At 39.7% G+C, this 22,360-nt stretch overlaps 1 protein-coding gene across 1 annotated transcript in view; it reads right to left on the minus strand.

Annotated features, from left to right (window-relative positions):
* The window catches only part of TSPAN13 (tetraspanin 13), a 56,356-nt gene that overhangs the window by 33,675 nt on the left and 321 nt on the right, over positions 1-22,360 (minus strand). The gene's annotated exons all lie outside the window — the stretch shown is intronic.

The following is a 22,360-nucleotide window of genomic DNA, read 5'->3' on the forward strand; positions in this document are numbered from 1 at the left end:
TCTCTCTCTCTCTCTCTCTCTCTCTCTCTCTCTCTCTCTCTCTCTCTCTCTCTCTCTCTCTCTCTCTCTCTCTCTCTCTCTCTCTCTCTCTCTCTCTCTCTCTCTCTCTCTCTCTCTCTCTCTCTCTATATATATATATATATATATATATATATATATATATGAAAAAAAGACCATGAAGCGCATTCTGAATAGAATTACAGATGACCTAGGCGCAAATAAAAAACTGGGAAAGGAAATAGTAACCAAGATTAGAGTTCAAAGTATCATAAACCAGAGGCACTTGAGGTGACTAATTTCCAATCCATTGGAAATTAGTGTTTTGTAATTAGTAATATATCTTCTATTGGTATCTCCTCAAATCACCAACAGGTACTGGGTGTGGAATAAATTGATAACAATCCAATGTGAGGAAGAAATAGATAATCCTTTGATGTAAAGTAGAAATATTTAATAAAATAGCTTGTCAACACAAACATATAAAAACTGCTATTGCAATCAGTGAGAGAGGGTCTAGATATATCTCTACTATATAATATATATATATATATATATATATATATATATATATATATATATATATATATATATATATATATATATATTAGAGAAAAAGAACAAAGCGCATAGACTCTCCTTGATTGTTAAAGGTTTTTGTATTTTATTTGTATTATATATATTATTGCTTTAACACTTTTAGGAATACAAGTTTGTGTTCCCTTAAATCCGTATTAGTTCACTTTTTACTATATCAATCAGGTTGTTATATACTGTACACTCACTATTAGTTTTAACATCACAATTTTACACATGTGTTGCGCAGTTTATTGTTTTATATATATATATATAATGTTAGATAAAGCGAGTTATAAAAGTTTAACATTCTTTGCAACTAGTGTTACATTTTCTACAATTATGTTAATGTGTCCTGCAGTTCCTGCTGAGACAATAGATTGTCTTGTCTATTTGAGCTTTAGTATTATTTCCCTCCAGTGCGAGACAAAGCAGTTTGCTGCTGCTGCTGCTGCTGCTGCTGCAGCCAATTGCAGGTTTCATTCAGAAAAACCATGAGAACTAATCTATAGTAACTGGTCTTAAATTCCCCTATTTAAAGGGGCAGTCCTGCCTGGGACAGCATTGAAGTAAAGACAGTTTTATGTTAAATACGTCAGACTATTCAAAATAAAAAATAAATCGAACAGCTAAATAAAAATGTTTTTTAAACTTGTAATATTTCCAAGGTAAACAAAGAATTTTTGAGAGTTCTTACAATCTTTATTCAATGTCTTATTGGATGATACTACTTTTCAGTCATCCAAGCTCTCTGTTCTTTGTTTGCAAAGTAATAATGACACATCATTCATCAAACATATGAACATAAGTAGCGCAAATGCGTGAATCCATTATTTTCTGAGAAATGAAAAGTAAAACAGTTACTTTTACGGGTAAAATAAAAGACAATATATTTGATGACTGGTAATGAAAACTCGATAGAGTATGACAATAGTAACACAATTAGAGTATACAACCATTTGATGTTAAGATGGAAGACACATGTCCTAGTTGTTCCAAGCGAAGTTCAATGCAGTTCCTCCTTCGTCTAGTAAGTAGGGCATACACTCACTGCAGCAGATTGCCATTGGATGATATTGTTGTGGATATTTTATTCGTCCTATTTGTTCTTACAAAATGTTTTAAATAAATGTACTTTTTTCAATTTTACTTCCTGTAGTAATTATCTAATTTCTCAGAGGCTTCTACCTAGTATTGCATTTTATGCTCTAACTACCATACAGTATTATGCTATGTGCTATTTTCTTTTATTCCATGCACCTGATATCCAACTGCATTTAACTTTGCTGGGAACCACTAGGACATTTGTCTTCCATCTTAACATCAAATGGTTGTATACCCTAATTGTGTTACTATTGTCATACTCTATCGAGTTTTCATTACCAGACGTTTTTGTTATTGTTTTTTTTTTGTTTTGCATTATCTTTATCTGACATAGGTAGGCAGTTTAATATAATTTGGAAGCCGCCCCTAACTAAATTATCTGTGATCATTTGGGTTATCACTAATCAATTGGTTTAATCTATTATAATAATATTCTTAGCGCTACATTATCCCTTTTTCATTCTAGTTACAGGTGCGCCGACGAGTATTCTAAAACTTGCCTTGGAAAATCTGGGGCTATAACCATCAAGAACCAAGTACATGCTGGGTACATGTTGGGTACATGCTGCAAACATTTCAGTGACATTTCTGCAGAGACTAATGGCCCATCGGATTAACACAGCAGAGGTTCCTGGCAGTCCCATTCAGTTTGAATGGGACTGCCAGGGACCACCGCTGTCAATCCGATGGGCCATTAGTCTGTCTGCAGAAATGTCAGGGAAATGTTGCAGCATGTACCCAGCATGTACCTGGGTCTTGTTGGTGAATGCCCCAGATTTGTTTTAGAATACTCGTCGGCGCACCTGTACTTTAAGGGTACCTGCATCTTCCTAAAAGGAAGGCAATTACACAAATAAATTGTATAATACAAGTGCTGTCAACCGCCAAGTACAGTAGTTTACAGTTTATTTTTTGTATTCATTTTTTAGCATTCAGTTTTACTCATGTTACAGTGTTTCTCCCCCCCCCCCCGCCCCCCCTCTCTGGGAGATTCTGCCATTACACGGTGTGGTGTGGTGAATACCTGCTGGCTCACAGTAGATCTGAGCTTCTCGCGTTGTTGTAGGGGAGAACAGGACAGGCTTCTTGGGTAGTAACTGATTCTCACGGTGACAGCATCTCCATCTCTTGTGGGCCCCAGGGATGTGGAGACAATCCCTGCAGGGGAACTTCTTTCCCCTCCCCCTGATACATTGTAGTCTCAGACAGGAAGATATATTTGAACAGAATCACTTTATTTGGTTACCCTGCAGATGATCAGCATACACAGCCTCAGGCAGTTCTTATTGGGACTTCACCCTCAGGATGTACCCTGGACCTCCACTCCTGGCCAAGGCGCCCTGAAGCAGTCCTTGCTCTTCCCTTACTCCCTGGTGGAGAAAGGTGTATAGTCTCCCTTCCACTCCCCTAGGGGAGGGAAACAGATTGGCAGAGCCCTGCACAATTGTTGTGGGTAGACCAGCATCTCTCAAGCAGGTAGAGGTACTGACTACATTTGGTATTGCAGCTCCTTAAGAACAAGGAAAGTAGGTACCAGGTCTGAGTCCCTGATTGGACACACACAGGCCTAGTCGCACCACCTCCCCTGTGACTCACTGAAGCTACTGGAGGTGGGGAAAACCTGTGATAACTCCTGGCAGCCTGTTCTTACCAGGGTTTACAGCCAGGAGAGGGCAGACTGGTAGCCAAGGAAACCAGTCCTGGCTACACACAACACAAACAGCGTCCAACCATTTGATGTCGGAAAGGCCTATAAACCATTTCTTTGGGCTGGGACTCTCAAACAACCCCTGAAATCACCAGCAGACTGGTTCCCAGGATTAGCTACTATATGTGCAAGCATATGTAAGTGCAATTAGTTAACAAATAAAAAGGATTTTCATATAATCCCCAAAAACTACTGTACTTTGGGGCATGAACCTAATGGATGGTTTGGTTGCGATTATGTGCTTAGATAGAAACACACTATTATTAGGTGAGCAAAGATACCACCATCTGACGCCCCTCAACCACAGTGTATATCCAAGTGTCAACACTGCCTATTTACTATGTGGTATAGAATATATTTATTATAATATATTTAGATGGGTAGAGATTTTAGCACTATCTGGGTCTACTCAAGCCATGATTATACCACTATGTGACCTGTGTTTCTACCAGTATATCTATCCTATACTACTGATTCAGTTCCAGTTTAGTAAACAACTGTTGTTTTTAATTATTATTATTATTATTCATAATTAATGACAAGGGCCTAAACAGAAAGCAAGAAACAACTCCACAATACATATGACAAATTCCTATTCCCATAATTCAAAACAAACTGAGTTTACATCTTACAATGTCTACTTAGAAAATTAAGATACAGAGAATGCATACGTTGTGGTAGTGAATGCAGCAAAATAAAATACAAAAATGCATTTATGAGCACATTCACACTTCTCAGACATATCTACAAACTTGCATTTTCCCATAGTCATCCTACATACAGTACAATATTTCCACTGCAACCAGGGATTCTGGGTAAGGACATGCAAACGACCATACAAATATGTTATTAAATGGAGGAAAAAAATAGGACCAAGGGGAAAATGAATCAAGCACTGATATGGGTTAACACACCAAATCCAACGTTAACTCTCAGTCAAGTCAGTGGGAGATGATGCGGGATTGGGTGTGCCAACCATGACCGTGCTTGATGAATTTGCCTCCAATGGATTATATGTATAGTAGGAAAGTGTACAGACATTGTAAAAATACAACCAAGTTTTTTTAGACCAAATTCCTAGGCATAGAGTTCCCCAAGCAACCCCTTCAATGCACACACCCTCTATTCATGTTGGATAAGTGTCAAAGCTACTTAGCCTCTTGTCAAAGCCATTTGTGAATTGGAGGTTGAACCTTTCAGAGGAACGAACAATGGTTGCATTTCAAATGTTATCACCATGGGGACAAATGCACACACAGTGTATTTGATGCTTTGATGTTCTGGACCACAGTATTTAAATTTGGAGAGGAAAAACACGAAATAAGTCTTAGTATGCTTTTGTTTCCCCTCATACCATATTGTACATAGGCTACTAAGAAAAAACTATTTTGGGTGGATATTGCTCTTAATGTGATCAGAGCTCTGGTAAATGCAGTTACACACACACACGCACACACACGGACTTCCAGGGGACCGAAAAGTCGGGTGAACCATTGCCATTTGGACTTATTACATTATTTCTTCATTTACCTTTGTGTTGTGCTGGTACAGTACGTTTGACCAGTACTTATGATCATTACGAATTATGGCTTTATTTTTCTATCATGCACCATGACTGCATTTGTATATGTTCTATCCAGTGAGTGAGTGTCCATTTTTCATGCTGCTGAAATATATACATACATCCATACCAAGAAACGTTTGTGAGTGTGCATTTTTAAGGTTACTCAAACCTAAATATTGTATTAAACTGTAATACACTATGGGGCATGCGCTTCTGTTTTTTGTCTTTTAGATTTGTTTGGAAACTGGTTAACTCCACAGAAGCAGCTCAGATCCCAAGATTCTTCTGGGCCATTGTTTTCCAAAATACTGAGACTGTTGCTGTGCTGATATAATATATTGTTTGTATTTATATTTTATACACATATTTTAACGCTGGTTTGTGTGTGCACACAACATATATACACACACACACACTTTTTTTTAAATTTAAAAACAAATAGACGATACTGTATCTTTCTGTGGCTAACGAAGTAAGAGGTGTGAGTTATATCACTTCTGTGCACTTCCACATCTGAGAGGTCTGCAACCCTGCCTTTCAACCATTATCACCTAGCACAGCGGTGCGCAAACTGGGGGGCACGAGACTGCCTGCGGGTGGCGCGGGGTTTACAGTGGCCCTGCGCGCTTCCCGAAGGCACTTAAATTAAGTCATGATGCCGGAGCAGAGGTAAGTGGGGGTGAGGGGGGCGCGGGAGTGAGGAGACTGTCAGCAGGGGGGTGCAGGGAAAAAAGTATGCGCCCCCCTGACCTAGCATACAGTGCTTCCACTGCAGCAAGAGATTCTGGGAAATGACATGCCAATGAGCACACATGTCAGCTTTTGCCTAACACGTGTGCTCATTTGCATGTCATTTCCCAGAATCCCTTGCTGCAGGGTGATAATGGTTGAAAAGCAGAGTTGCCGACCACTCTATGACATGAAAGTGCTCACAAGTGATATTCTTTATTGGCTATATAGCTAGGTCTCCTTTCGGTCCCCCGTTTTTGCGCCTCTCCCCTCCTACCTCCGCTGCTGTAGGGGTCAGTGTGGGTGGCGACAGGTTCGCCAGAAGCTCCGGTGGCCCTTACTGCAGGGAACCACCATCTTGGGCCATGTTGCGCATGCACGATGAGCGCCAGGAGTCGGGGTGGCGGAGTCAAGGGTTGCGCATGCTCAGTGTACAGCACGCACGTGGCGGCGGCCCATAGAGAAAGGTTCCGCGGGGAATACAAGCCCCATATTGCTCAAAGGCAAATGTACAGCATGACGCCAGGGAGCCAATCGCGTGGTTAGGTCTACTCGCCACACAAAAAAAATCTACTCGCCACCTAGTACCAAACGTGTGCTGCTTGGGCCAATATTTACTCGCCCGGGGGTTAAATCCACTCGCTTGGGGCGAGCAAATGTATAGGTTTGTCGAACACTGTATATATATATATATATATATATATATATATATATATATATATATTCTCCGTGGCAGAGGCTTAGGCCCTGTTAGCCAGCAGGTTATACAGCATTGGTAGTTGTACTGTATTCAGAAGGAAACAGGGCTACATACAGTATATGTCAGGCCTATCTTTTTACCAGCAGCAAACTTGTATAGGGAGGAGCGCGGTATTATGTACAGTCTTTTACAAATATTAGGCCAATCCTGTTCCTTGCTGCATACTCCTTAAGGGCATTTTAATATAGTATCACTGAAACGTCATAGGGGTAGGTTTATTGGCTCATCTGCTTTACATAGCAGTCACTGAGCCCCTGCCAATTTTCCAATTAGTGCAGGTACAATACACCCCAGTGCCAGTCTGCACCACACCCTCCATTGTAGGTTAATGTATAAGGCTGACAGAAAGAAATATGTGTAAGTTTTATTCTATTCACACCAGGGAATTTGTGCACCCACAGTTTACCTCAACAGTAAGGCAACTATGATACTGGCTGTGGTCAGCATTTAATTGCACTACTCACAAAAGCATATGCTTTATTTAACCCCTTTCTGGGCTTTCTCACATTTTTCACTAGACCATGGGACAATAATTACATATATTCAGTGTACAGTAGATACCTGCAAAATTTGCTTATGCCTTGCAGGGGCTTGCAGGCTTATAACGATTTGGCCATAGGGTTTAACTAAATAACCCTTATTCATGATATCACTATTTTATTTTAGCCTAATTGGTAAGAACGCAGGAATCGTTCTTTTTGTTTTTCTATACTTAAGAAAATACTCAGAAAATGTAGGTTTGGAAAAAAAATATTTATTCTGGCAGAAACAGACACAGTAGCATGGTAAAAAATAAAGATGTTCAACATGTAGCAAGTGTCATTATTACTATATACAGCAGGGCCCCACTAATACGGCGGGTTCCGTTCTGAAGAGCGCCGCAAAGTGAAAATCGCCGTTTCCGGTATGGCGATTTACGTTAGGTGCGCATGCGCAGACCGGCAATGCGCCGTTCTGCGCATGCACGACATCGGGAAACCCCTCCATTCTGCGCCTGCGCGAACCCAGACCGGCCCGTTCTGCGCATGCGCGACCCCGGACCGGCCCGTTCTGCGCAATGGTGGCCCCCTTCTCTGCACCGCCGTATCAGCGGATCGCCGAGAAGCGGGGTCTTCCTGTAACTGGTATGTTGTTACAGGTATATGAAAAATGCAGTCATTCTTTAATGGGGGGAGGGTCGATGTTCTGCAAATGAAAAGAACTAATGGATGGTGACAAAACACTAAAGTATAGAACACAAATTGAAACAGTTTTTCTTTGTTAATTTGGATGACATTAAAATATTTAATTAAGGTATAGTGATTACATACTGTATATGAGCTAACATTACAATTAGCCTTCATTCTATTTTCTTCCTATTGTAACATTGCCTAATTTGCTAATAGTAAATACCTTAGAAAACGTATACATAGGTAAAGCAGTTAAAGTCTGCTCTGCCCTTTTAAAAACTTGTTGAATTCTTTGAAACTACATTGATACTGTACATTAACACAATGCGTGCACACAATAGTTCATGGTACAATCTTTACACTTCAGTTGTTGACAAACTACAGCATATCACAATATTTCCTTCTTTGGGCTAGATCCTCAGCACACCATTATTTCTTTTATTGTGACGTTTAACGTATCGATAGTCGCAACGCATATCCACAAAGGTCCGAAGCCCTCGTGTTAGTCAGAGAAATATTGGATTGCTAACGTACATCTGGCTTACTCATATGCAAATCATACTCTAATTTGCCGTTAACCTAACATCGCAGATCCATAAACCTCCGTTTAGCATGGAAATAACGTTACGATAATTATGTCACAATTATATCAAAAACCTGCGTCACATTCAGACCATGATTATCATAGCATTATTTCAGTGAATAGCCTACTAGCAAAAAGGGCAGGTCTAAAGTGCTACCCAAATTATTGTACGGAGTACAGGACTTCGCCCTTTCATTACATGTGTCATACAAAGATATATATTATGGATCATATAAATGTCTCAAGCACATAAAGAGATGCCTCTGATAATATTTCATGTTCATGTAAAACTATTCATTGTTAAAAATTTGTCCGGAAACAGATTACTCTCTGCCTGAAAAATAAAAACATGAAATTGTGGATCGGCTTTTTGGAGAGTGATCCAAGGACCAAAAGGGGGCAAATCCAAATCCACAAAAAAAAAATTCGCCCATCACTAACCTTGACTGTATTAAGTATAGGTGCATAATAATGTTTCTTCATATTATAACAATAATTACCTGAGTGCACTTTGTAACTTTAATAAGATTATTATTCAGGTTTGACATTAACTATATGAAATACTGAGGCTCCTTAACTATTGAATAAACTAGTGTTATTGTGATTAGTGAGCAGTTATATGGCCCTAAAATATGCAAAGGATCACTTTATAATGATACTACTTTACTGCAATGTGCAAGGCATCGGTCTAAGACATTTTGTCATGGCTGTTTAGCCATGACCAAGTCACCGCCAGCATTTAGCCCCCACTTACCTTGCTTCCGAGACATCTCTCTGCCGGCTGCTTCGCCACCACGGTAAGCCGTAACCTTACCCAAAAAAAACCTTATACCAACACTACCCCCTACCCTAAAAACCTTACCCTAAAACCCCTTACCGTAAGCTACTACCCTAAAAACCTTAACCCTTTACCCTAAAACACCCCATACCTAACCGCTAAAACCCCTTAAATGAACTTACCTTATTGGCAAAACAGTCGGCGGCCAAGTGTCCAGAGGTGGAGTGGTTGCGGCAAAGGTCCCTCGGCAGCCAAACTCCGGTGGAGCCTTGGTTTCGGCAAAACATGCCGTGACCACATGTCCGACTCCTCAAGGCATAACCTATAGTGTTTTCTAATTTTATGAGGGCAGACATCTAAGCATGTCACATACTTTATGTAGCTAAATACTCAACACCTGTATGTGTGAGTGCACTGCAAATAATACAGTAATCTTAGTTCTGATCTTCAAAGTTGTGTATAAAGTGACATGTATACTGTACATGAGATTGATATATACTGTATAATGTATGTACTGTATACTATTTTCACTCACCAGGTCGATTCTTCTCCAGATCCTCCGTGTTGACCAGCCTGGAAGTCCCACTACCTTGGAGGTGACAATTGCCTCACTCAAGTGCTACTCAATAGTCATGAGAGGAAGTGGAGCAGGTGGTCCCCCTCCTGTCTTCCTGGCATGGGCCGCATGGCCAGCCAGCTCGTACTGTCAGCCCACCTTTTCTTTAACATACCCACAGAGTGGACTGTGTTACCCAAGGCATTGATTTGGGTCAGGATCATGTCCCAAATCTTCAGCTTTTCAGCTGTGGAAGCACATGAGCACAAAGCACCCAACAATTTGGAGTGGTTGTCCACCACTCCATTTATCAGATTCTCAAATTCCTCCTCAGTGAACTTGTGACTTCTGATTCGAGCAGCATCAGAAGCTGGAGGAGCTGTGCCAATAGCAGAGTAAGATGCCTGCTCAGCCATATCAACAGTTTAAATGTCTAGCTGATATGGCTGAGTAAGTTCAGTATGTAATGTGCATTTATTTGCAACATGGTCATGGGCGTTATGTTAGATAACATATGTGGAATGCATGTACATTAATTAGAATGCACGTTATATTTTTTCCCATGCACCTGTGGAGTGTATTGATGAATGCGTCTCAGTGCTACGATAATCCCCAATCATACAGTTAACATAACAATGCTAGCTTGCCGAAGGGCTGTTGTTTTTGCATGTCATTAGCTTTGAGGATACCCATTAAACGTAAAGATAGATAACGTTTGTTAGTTTATTAGGCAACGTCACATTAGTAGCCCTGAGTTTATAGAGCTTTGAGTATCTACTCCTTTATTCACTCATGAATGATTAATACAGCTGACAAGGGGGGGGGGGGAAGAGAATCACTTGCATGTGAAATTTCACCGAATTTTGCTTTACTTTCTGCACAGGAAAAAAAATAAAACACAGTTTGAATCCAAGCAGCGTCATCATAACCTTTATTTCCTATAAGGAAATAGCAGACCTTTTGCCACTTCATGAACGACATTTTGCCACTTCATGAACGACATACTGTAAGCAGATCTCACTGGAGCAAAAAAACAAGAACCCCTGTAAACATCGCAAATAAACAATTTATTTTTGTAAGCAAAACATCACAGGTTTGTCCTTTTAAAGTATCAATGTAATATATTTTGATTCTCATTTCTACATTACCGTTGACAGTACTATCATAAGCATACTGCATAGGTGTCACATTTGACTCCTACCTCAAATTCAAATTGTAATTCAGACCTGTCATTTTTTCCTCCGTAACATTGCAAAAATATGCCCTTTCCTCTGTCGCTCTACTACTAAAACTCTAACGCAGTCCCTCATTCTCTCCTGTCTCAACTATTGTAACCTTCTGCTGCCCAGCCTTCCTGCCTCTCCTTCAATCTATCCTAAACGTTCCTGCTAGAATCAATTTAGGCTCTCCTAAATCTATCTCGACGTCTCTCCTGCTGAAATCCCTCTCCTGGCTTCCAATCAAATCTGGTATCGCACACAAAATTCTCCTCCTCACTTTTAAAGCTTTACACTCTTCTGCCCCTCCATACATCTTAGCCCTAGTAGTTCTCTATACACCATCCCAACTCTTGACTTCTGCTCAAGTGTGTCTTCTCTCTCTCCCTTTTGTATCTGAAGCCCTCTCCCACCTTAAACCATTCTCACGGAGTGCCCACAGCTCTGTAATGCCCTTCCCCTCAATTTCTGACTAGCACCCTCGCTATCCACCTTTAAGACCAATTTTAAAACCCACTTCTTTAACGAAGCTTATGGGGCTAAGGTGGCCAATACTATACACTTCCTACATTGACATTGGCTCCTTGCAGACGCACTTACCAGAACATCTTCCTAGTGTCTATGTACTGTGATGTCTCCGTCACAGCATAGGATCTTATGTCCCAGATTAAGGCAGGAAACATAGGATTTCTCTATATTCGGTTTATTTATAGGGTTAACTAATACACTAACAGGCCCACCGCCCATTTAAGTCAAAAGAAATCATAAAAGAGACGCCTACTCCTCTTAGGAGACTAACTATACATGCAGCTTCAGCTTAAGCTGGTTAACACCCCAAAACAGGTACTATTATAGCTGAACATATACAGTCTCTGCACACAGCAATATAGGGTTTCTCTTATCTATTACACCAAGGTTATGGAGCAGACGTCCCCGCTTCAGCATGGTCTCACATCCTTCCTTACTAGGGGAGCTCAGCCCCACGAGAACTCAGAGAATCTCTCCTCTGTAAGTCCAATGTTAAGGACAGGACATCCCGGCTTCAGCACAGTCTCGCGTCCTTCCTTCTTCCTGGGATTAACAACCCAGGCAGTCCCAGCAGCCGCTGCGACCCCCATCCAGTGAGCCTTTGGGGACTGTGCCAGCTTCCGCAGCTGGGGAGAACTCTTCTCTGTCCCTATTCTCTGTGAACAGCAGTCTCTCTCTGTGTTTAGTCACTTCCTGACTTTCAAAACTCCATGTGCAATCAGGAGTTCAGCCTGCTCAATTAGTTTGCAGCTGCTGCTGGCTTCTCTAGGAGAAATTAACTCTTGGTATGCTGGAAAGTCCCTTAGCTGCCCTCTAGGAGAAATTAACTCTTGGTATGCTGGAAAGTCCCTTAGCTGCCCTATTCCCGCACCTAGGGACAGTGATTATATCACAATATATTCTTCCTACTTACCAATTCGATTGTAAGCTCTTCGGGGAAAGGACTTATTTTCCTAATGTTACTTTTATGTCTGAAGAGCTTATTCACATTATGTGTTATATTATTTGGTCATGTGTATTACTGCTGTGAAGCACTATGTACATAAATCGCGCTATATAAAGATATACATACATAGACCAAACAATAAAATCTGCAATAGTGTATCTAGCTATTTCAGCACATATGATACTGCAGAACACAACTTGCAAATATCCAGCAAAACAGGACAGACAAGAAGTGAATCTTAAACTATAGGCATTTGGATAATCTACAGTAACACCTACTCAAATTAACCCTTTGAGTGCCTCGCGATCCTGTGACCAGGTCACAGGAGCATAGAATGCGATGTCCCCTACAAAAACTAGCAGTAAGCTTGCTTTTGCTTTGCCGTTTTATATTAGATATACAAAGTAAAACACAGACTTGCACACTGGCAGGTCAAAAGTCTTCCTGTATGTGGTGCACACCTATACTTAAAAAGTAGCTTTTAATACATTACTTAAAATAATGTTGTATCAAACTCACAAAAATCTTACAAAAATTCATAGTAATAAGACATTTATACTAGACCTGGCTCCTCACATAACTATGCTCCATTTCAGTGGAGACTGTGTGCTAGTTAGAAGATCCAATTCTTAGTACTGTAGTTGTAGTTTGGGGGCTATATTGATACTTGAAATATTCCCTGTATCTAATATAGTGGTAGCCAACTTCAATCCTCAAGAGCTATCAACAGGTCAGGTTTTCAGGATATCCCTGCTTCAGCACAGGTGGCACTGTCCTGAAGCAGGGATATCCTGAAAACCTGACCAGTTGGTAGCTCTTGAGGACTGGAGTTGGCTACCCTATATTAGATACAGGGAAGATAAAAGATGTATCTATGACCACAGTGTAGCCAGACCTAGCTGTAAAATTCTGAAACTTGGTGATGGGGTGTGTATATATCCTTGATGCAACAAAGTATCAGAAAAGTTGTAAACACATATTAGATTTAAATATTCTGTTCAAAGAAGCAAAACATGCGAAATCTTACTTTAAAAAAAAAATCAGGTCTTAATGCCATTTTTAATGAGGTTTAAAGCATCCTTTGATTTCTATGGTAGGCTTTATCCCAACTCCCAAGCAGTGCAATGTATTTGAAACATTTTCCTGTTTGTGATAATTTGTTGCCAATATTCCCAGAACTTTGATCTGCAAACTGTAACAATAGATCATGTTACCTTAGTAATATAAGGATACATTGTAGCTGCTGAGTTACACTCACTGAAGCAGCCATTATGTTAATCACACAATCAGGATTTTGACAGATTTATAACAAGAGCACCAAACAATTAGCATCTTAGGCAAGAATATAATAGAGACAGTAATCATGGGAGAAGAGAGTTTGAAAAGGTCATAGGAGATTGCGTGATCCAGAGCCCCAACTACAACGCTTACTCAGCTCACCTTCAATTAGATACACAGTAAAAGTATAGATCAACAACTTATTGGGGGTCTGTGAAAATAAATCTTGTAGATCCTTGAGTTTTAGTACCTGTGACAGGGCAGAACCCCCGTCTAAAAGGGCTTCAGTAGAAAGCCTGTATTGGTCTGAGCAATCCAGCAGGGAGCTGGTTAATTGCAGCTACAGACAATTAATCAGTCTCCACCTGGCTCAGACAGGTAAAAAATCCTACTGCTTGAACTGCAGGAGAGATATTGAGCACAGGGGGACTGTGTTGCCAGAATAGATTCCCAGGAACAAGTGATCTGGAGCACAGGACTGAGCTGCCAGCAAGATCCCCTGGAACCAGACTTCTATTCCATGGAACCCACCAGAGGTTAGCCCCCCCACAAACACTAACCCAGAGACTGACATTCCTTAAACTGAATTGCTTAAATCTATGGGCTGAATAAAAGCCATGGTTTATTTTCCCCAAATATGTCTCCCTGGTTGTACCTCCGCACGTCTCTTACATATGGTGTTAGAAGTGGCATGAGAGGTGGCCCTTAAATTTCAAAGGGGCCCCGGAGACCATATGGGAAAAATGATTTTGTGCTTTTGTCTGCTTAAAGTTCCTGCAACAGCTTGAGCAAACAAACAAGAACAAAAGAATCAGGGGCAGAAGAAGTGACCAGAATTAAAGGGCTACACATCCAGGCAAGAAAGTTAAACTGCACTGGAGAAAGCCTCAATGCCACAGTCTGACTGGGGGGACTGCGACAGATGGTGACCCACACAATGTACTGACTCTGTGACCAAAGTCTACCCCACCACCTGTGGGTTTTTAAAATTGCCGCTCAGAAAGTCTACAGAGACGCTTGTGAGAGCTACGCACTCTACAAGTGAAGTCTGCTCACATTTACGACTACAAATCTCTGCAAAAGCACTACCCTAAGGGGGAAGAATACACTTGATATTGCCAAAAGGGAGGGAGGGCAAAATGAGATGTTCCTGTAATGAACTCGGCCACACAGAAGGGTGTCCCTTCCGGTCCTACAAGGATACGATTGAGAATGAAGATGTGTGTGGGCCCAGAAACGCGATAGAGCCACAAAACACCCCTAGGATGGCAGAGCTGCATGAAATCTATACACACCGAAAAGACAGGTCTCTATATGACCACAAAAATGATTGGTGGCAGCAAGAAAAGGACCAGCTGAATGCCGAATATTTCCGCCAGCTACTGCAACTGCAAGAAAAGCATGGTGAGTGCATTGAAACTACTGAAGTTTCAAAATTAAGGAGACCCCAGTATCCCTGATGGGAGGGAGTCGTCTAAAGCAAAAAGGAGGAAAAAGAAAACTAGGTTTTCCACGTATCATGGAAGGGTCAGACACGTCCGCAGATCCCACAAAAAAGGGGGACCTAGAGCAAATGGAGGATTCGTCCCAGTAATTACAGAATATCCAGAGGGCCCAAGGCAGAATTTGTGTACCCTAAAAGAAGTGTCTATCCAGTGTTGACAGTGGGAAACTCTCAACAAACTATACCAGGGAAGTGGAGTTAGAACAAGTAATTGACAATCCCTTGACCAGCCCTGAAATGCACTGCAAACTGCCAGACATGGCTGTGAACTATTGAAACAGGAGATAGACGCTAATGCCAAGCTACAGAGTGATCTTCTCACACTCGTCTTTGAGTGTGGGATTGTGATGAACATCGAGCATTGCTTACGTAGTGACTTAGAAGACCTGAAGACTGAGCTGAAAACGGCAAACACTATTATAACCATGGTCAAGACATCTACCCGCTTGGATCAAGTTATTGCTGACTTGCAGCAGAAGCAAGATGAGGCTCAAAATAAGGCCCTCCGTCTCATTGTAGAGCTTGGACTATCTTAGGAGCTTCTTCGTCTCGGTGCAGAGCTCGGAGGCTCTTGAAATGATTTGGACAGCCTGGGTATGGAGCTCAAAGTCTCTTGTATAGAAATTCTAAGTCTTTGTACAGAGTTAGAAGTTTCCCTGAAAGTGTTTCACAGTCTAGGTAACGGGCAGGAGATCTTCAAGAAAGGAGGTCCATAATCTCAATATAGAGCTGCATGTGTCTCGACAAGGTCAGCGGTATCTGGACAGAGTTGGTCATATCGCAGAACGAGATCCATACTATCTGTATTGAGCTGGATGCATCACACAAGGAGATCAGCAGTCTCCGCTCAGAACTGGAAATCTCTAAAAACGAATTCCAAATACCGGTGCTCCTAACCCCAGGTCAGACAAGATCTGCTGCCGTCCCACACTGTATATCCAAAACCATACGGAGAGGAAGGGCACTAGTTGGGTTTCACAAGAGAATGTAATTTATTAGCCACAATGGTCCTTTGTGGCTAATTAATTTATTTTTCTTGTGAAACCCGACTAGTAAGAAGGTGACCACCTGCTCATGCTTTTAGCTCCTCATTCACCAGGTGATCTGCTAGTGGTAAAGTATAAAAGATCTACTGTATTGAAGTTTACAAATCAACGGGGGTCTATTTTCTAAAGTCTCTCAGTTGCAAAAGTTGGGCAAAACCAGTGCAAAAAAAGAGAGCCATATGCGTCAAAGAAAAGGAATAGGAGTTTTCATTGTAAAAATCTTTACGCACAGACTTTGTCCCAGTTTTGCTGCCGGAAGACTTTAGTATACTGTATAATCCCCAGAGTGTCTACCTCCTTGAAAATGAAAGCGAAAAGCAGAAGACGTAACTCGTGGTTAAAAACAAAAAAAAAATGAATGAAATTAGAAGTTAGGACTTGCCTGATCTGGGGCTACCTTTGTGTGGTTGCAGTAAAAGCCTCAACTTAAATGAAATATTAGAAATAGTTCAATATTTTAAGGGTTTTATGCAGTATTATAAAAGTAATAAAAAGGGTTAATGATGATTAAATGTTCTCATTTTTTTTTTGCGGATCTGCGTTGATCTTCTGTTATAGCTTTTTTTTTTAGAAAAAATATTAGAAAAACAAAAATTATTCTTTTACTGGGTGAGATTGCCATAACAAATGGAACTTAACCAGCTATTTCCGCACAGCAGAAAACCTGCAATTATGCAACAAAACAGGACAAACAAGAATTTCAGCTTACACTATTTAGCAGATCAGCACTCAGACATTCTAGGAGAGTAACCACCGGTTTCTTATGTGGGGATTTACAGAAGCATTCCGGAGAAGTTTGCCATTTAGTGAGTTTACAGGTGCAAAGTGTCACACTGAAAAGGTACAGACTATTTTAAATGTGTTTCTGGTCTCTGTGGCACTGAACAGGTTACTGTACATGTGAGTCACTGAGCCATAACTGGTCATGTGCCATTCCCCAGTCTTGTGACTTGTACTAAGTAATGTAACTAACTCTTTGGTGCCGGTGGCAGACGTGGAACTATTGCTTGAATATGAGTCATTGTGACATATTTGGTCATGTGCTATTCCCAATCCTATGACTGGAAACTAGAATTTCAGTTTATGTTGATATTATTTTCTCTCCACTACCACTGTATAACCCCAAATGATGGATCATAAAAGAAGAGACTAGTGTATATTACATGTAATGCAAATGAACATAAAATGAATCATTTCATTCCATGATGCACACAATATGAAGTTAATCTGCCGTATATAAGTGCATATCTGTAATACAGGTACATTTACTTGATGTAGGTGGGACTTAAAATTATGATTTGACACTGTTTTGTTTGTACTATTTTAAGATTGAATATATACACACACACAGATGTTGGTCTAGCCTTTCATAAAGCTGTACAAAGGTCTAAAAATGTGAAACCCATAGGAGTTTATGCACCAAGCAAATGATTGTTGCATGTAGCCTATCAATTCCCAATGCTTCAGCATCTGCATATAATGTCACTAGACTGGTGTATTGAGTTTCAGGTGAATGGAACCTGACACATCCGTATTTTAGTTTTCCAATTGGGAGGAGCGCTGTGATACTCGTGAACATATGCAAAAAAAGGAAACAATATGATGGTAAAAAATAAAAGTGATCAAAAGACAGTCTCTGCAATGGTTGTACTCACAAATGATAAGGTCAAAATAGACGTATCAGAGACCCATCTCTCTCTGATAGGAGCTCTTTAATGGATGCCCTCTTAGGATGGTATATTAGTTGAAATTCTAGAAGCTTGTAGTGTATTGTAGATCATATGGATAATCAAAGTATCTCCCAAGGATTATAGAGAGAAAAGAGATAACACAAGATAGTATAGTACTATCTAGAATTGTATTGCACAATAGTAAAAATATAAATAGTGCACTCACATTTACATATAAGATATATTCGAGGGAGAGGACAGCTGTAGTCAGACGGATGGTGCCGGTATCTCCAGGAACGACAGAGCACTTCCGCGTGCGTCACGTGTGCCCGCGTCACATCCTGTGACGTCTCAGGTAAGGGCGGAAGAGGCTGCCTGGTGTGTCCGTCTCCGTAGTTTGCCAGCACCTGCCTCCGGTATTCTCCCCAGCTCTGTCACCTCCCACAGCTGATCGATTCAACGCGTTTCACTGTGGCTTCTTCAGGAATCGGAATACTGAACCCCATAGGACCTCCCTTATATATAGTCCATATTAGAATACAAATGGCCAATCAGGGGGTCCAATACAAAAATTACCAATCAATATGTAGCTTATAGAGCAATGGCAGAGGAGATATTATTCAATATTATGATAATAATACACTTACAAATATTTAAACAGATACAAGCTATATGTGCTAATACAATCGAACAGTCCTAATCTAAATACAATTTATTAATAATATATATATATATATGTATATAAAAATAATTTTAAAAAAAATATTGACGCAAAAAACGACGCAAAGAAAGAGGTAGATATCTAAAGGGATGAGGAAGATGGACATAATTAGATACATACATGTATACTTAAAACTTTATAAGAAACTATATTAAAAAGGCACCAATGTCTATGTCAACATTAAGACCCTTTGGATTGAGGGTCTGCATTTTGTGAATCCAAAAAGTCTCCCTTCTGGCTAGAACATTTAATCTATTGCCCCCCCCTCCAATGTACCGGGACATGTTCTATACCTTTGAAGGTTAGAGACTTAGGATCAGAGACTTAACTTAACCTTAACCCGGTACATTGGAGGGGGGGCAATAGATTAAATGTTCTAGCCAGAAGGGAGACTTTTTGGATTCACAAAATGCAGACCCTCAATCCAAAGGGTCTTAATGTTGACATAGACATTGGTGCCTTTTTAATATAGTTTCTTATAAAGTTTTAAGTATATATGTATGTATTTATGTATGTATCTAATTATGTCTATCTGCCTCATCCCTTTAGACATCTACATCTTTCTTTGCGTCGTTTTTTGCGTCAATATTTATTCTTTTATTGTTATATATATATATATATATATATATATATATATATATATATATATATATATATATATATATATATATATATATATATATATATATATATATATATATATATATATATATATTATTAATAAATTGTATTTAGATTAGGACTGGTCGATTGTATTAGCACATATAGCTTGTATCTGTTTAAATATTTGTAAGTGTATTATTATCATAATATTGAATAATATCTCCTCTGCCATTGCTCTATAAGCTACATATTGATTGGTAATTTTTGTATTGGACCCCCTGATTGGCCATTTGTATTCTAATATGGACTATATATAAGGGAGGTCCTATGGGGTTCAGTATTCCGATTCCTGAAGAAGCCACAGCGAAACGCGTTGAATCGATCAGCTGTGGGAGGTGACAGAGCTGGGGAGAATACCGGAGGCAGGTGCTGGCAAACTACGGAGACGGACACACCAGGCAGCCTCTTCCGCCCTTACCTGAGACGTCACAGGATGTGACGCGGGCACACGTGACGCACGCGGAAGTGCTCCGTCGTTCCGGGAGATACCGGCACCATCCGTCTGACTACAGCTGTCCTCTCCCTCGAATATATCTTATATGTAAAATGTGAGTGCAATATTTATATTTTTACTGTTGTGCAATACAATTCTAGATCGTACTATACTATTGTGCGTTCTCTGTTTTCTCTCTATAATCCCTGGGAGATACTTTGATTATCCATATGATCTACAATACACTACAAGCTTCTAGAATTTCAACTAATATACCATCCTAAGAGGGCATCCATTAAAGAGCTCCTATCAGAGAGAGATGGGTCTCTGATACGTCTATTTTGACCTTATCATTTGTGAGTACAACCATTGCAGAGACTGTCTTTTGATCACTTTTATTTTTTACCATCATATTGTTTCCTTTTTTTGCATATGTTCACGAGTATCACAGCGCTCCTCCCAATTGGAAAACTACACAAGATCTATTTGGACCTGGACAGTCCTCATAAAGGGTGTAGAGCTGCTTTATTTTTATTTAAGTGTATTTCACATTATAATTATATTTATAATTCACGTTGTGTTGGTGGAGGTCACTTATCACATTTGTGATATCAATTGCACATTATACATTTCTATCACTTATATTGTGTATATTAATTATTATTATATTGTAGTTTAGAAGCGCCCGGTTCTCACTTTGTGTGTTTCTGTACATCCGTATTTTACCCTGCTATAATGCTCAATTGAATATCAGTCTTGATGTTAGATATGCAAAATAACTTACAAAGTTACTGGATATGATCATTGTGTTTAAAAAAAAATGTTTTACTTTAAATCAGGCCAGTTATTTTATTACCATGGGAGGAATACAAGACCGGATCTGTGGGATTGGGAGGCTGCTACCCAGCCACGATGTGTATGAGAAAAAGATATATGTAAAGAGGTAGGTTCACCTTCTACAGGGTAGATACATATACAGTATGAAGATTCCTAGAACTAGTCATCAACAATATCCAAATTGTGTTGATTGTGCTATATATTATTTGTAGAGAATTCCAGTGATATTCTGATACCATCATGTGCCCACATTCAAGACAAAATATTGGAACGCGATAAAGTTTTCATCTGCCAGTGCCTACAGTCCATGCTAAACACTAACACAAGTGGCTGCATCCACATTTTAGCTCCTTGCCATGATCTAGAGCAGTATTTTTCCACAGGGTTCCTAGGAGCATCCCTAAAGGGTTCCCTGCAATTTTCAGGTTATTGAAAATTTAACTAAATACAGAAGAATTTAAAATGCATCTGATGACAGATAAACTATTAGTGAGGATTGGGGTTCATTACAATGCATCTGATCTCAGACACACTATTAAAGAGGGTTGGGGTTACTCAAAATGTCACAATATAGTTATAGCGTTCCTTAACCAAAAAAGGTTAAACAAGAGTAATGAAGGCGAAAGCACAAAATCATGGCCTGATTCTGTTGTATTTATTAATATATCTTCTTTAAGATAACTGGGATTTCAGCATCATTATACAGTACTTCCATTATATTTATTTTGAAGAGGTAAAAGGTAAGCGAGAATACTTTGTCCCCTCTTCTCACCCCCACTAAAACATTGAGCTATAATTTCAGTGTCCCATCTCTTACAATGCAGTCTGTATTAATACTGGCACTTTCTGGGTGGTTGGATAATGTTACATGCCATCATGTGAACAAGTCTAACACATTGAGCCTTTATTTTTATTTTAATCCATGAAACCACCTTTTTAACATGCTTTGAGGCACAAAACTTGCAAGCTACAGTTGTAACGTCTAAAATATGCAATGAGACCTTATGATATGCAAATGATTCTATATTTTACATTAAGACCTACTGAGTCACATAACAAAACAATAACTATCCTTAGACTTTTCCACAGGTTCAAGCTTTCAAATATATTTGGAAGTGATATTTTGAGTGTACATTAATTCATATGGTACCATATATCTTCCTACACTTCAGGTCTTTGTATTCCTGTTTCAGTCATACAATCCAAAGAGAAACACCTTCTATATAGCAATACTTCTTAATCTCTTCCTTCAATTTTAGATATATAATTACATTCCATGAGCATATTGCATTATGATACATTATCATGGCTGATACATTAGAATCATGCTGTTTATTCTGAATGTAGCTATAAAAAAAAACATCAAAAAATAAACAAAGAATAAGGTAGACTAGAACAGTCCTCCATAAACCATGGTGACAAGTAGCTTAACAACCTTATATTATAACATATTATCATTAGTTTGACGTTACTCGGCATTGAACAATGATTACGTTACTTTATAAGCCACAGAGCAATAATTTGAGGACACAACAATAGTGATAAAGAGGAGTAGATTATTACAACATATGTAATACATATATACAAAAATAGTTATGGAATTAAAACATGACAAGCAATACAGCCCTGGTGTAAAACAAGAGCTTCTCATGCATGAAAGCAAACACCCAACCCCTGAGCTAGTGTATCAAAGTATTGGTTGATCTGGGTCTAAAAATACAACCATGGTAAGACTATCTTGCTTATTAAGCACGAGATTGATCTTTGCCTTCCTGCTGCTACACAATCCTGACACAGATAATGTATCAGCAGCAAGAACAATATGCTGATCTGCTGTAACTTTCCCAAGCAGCTGATGAATGAGGAAGGGCGCCTGGCAGGTGCATAGAGCCCGATCAGAGAGGCCACACTATGTATATATCTACCTATGGCACTAGCATGTACAACAATAATATCCAAGTGTTAATATCGGAATTCATTCTGCCCCTGGAAA

The sequence above is a fragment of the Ascaphus truei genome, chromosome 2 (genome assembly GCF_040206685.1).
Source record: "Ascaphus truei isolate aAscTru1 chromosome 2, aAscTru1.hap1, whole genome shotgun sequence".
NCBI classification, from domain to species: Eukaryota; Metazoa; Chordata; class Amphibia; order Anura; family Ascaphidae; genus Ascaphus; species Ascaphus truei.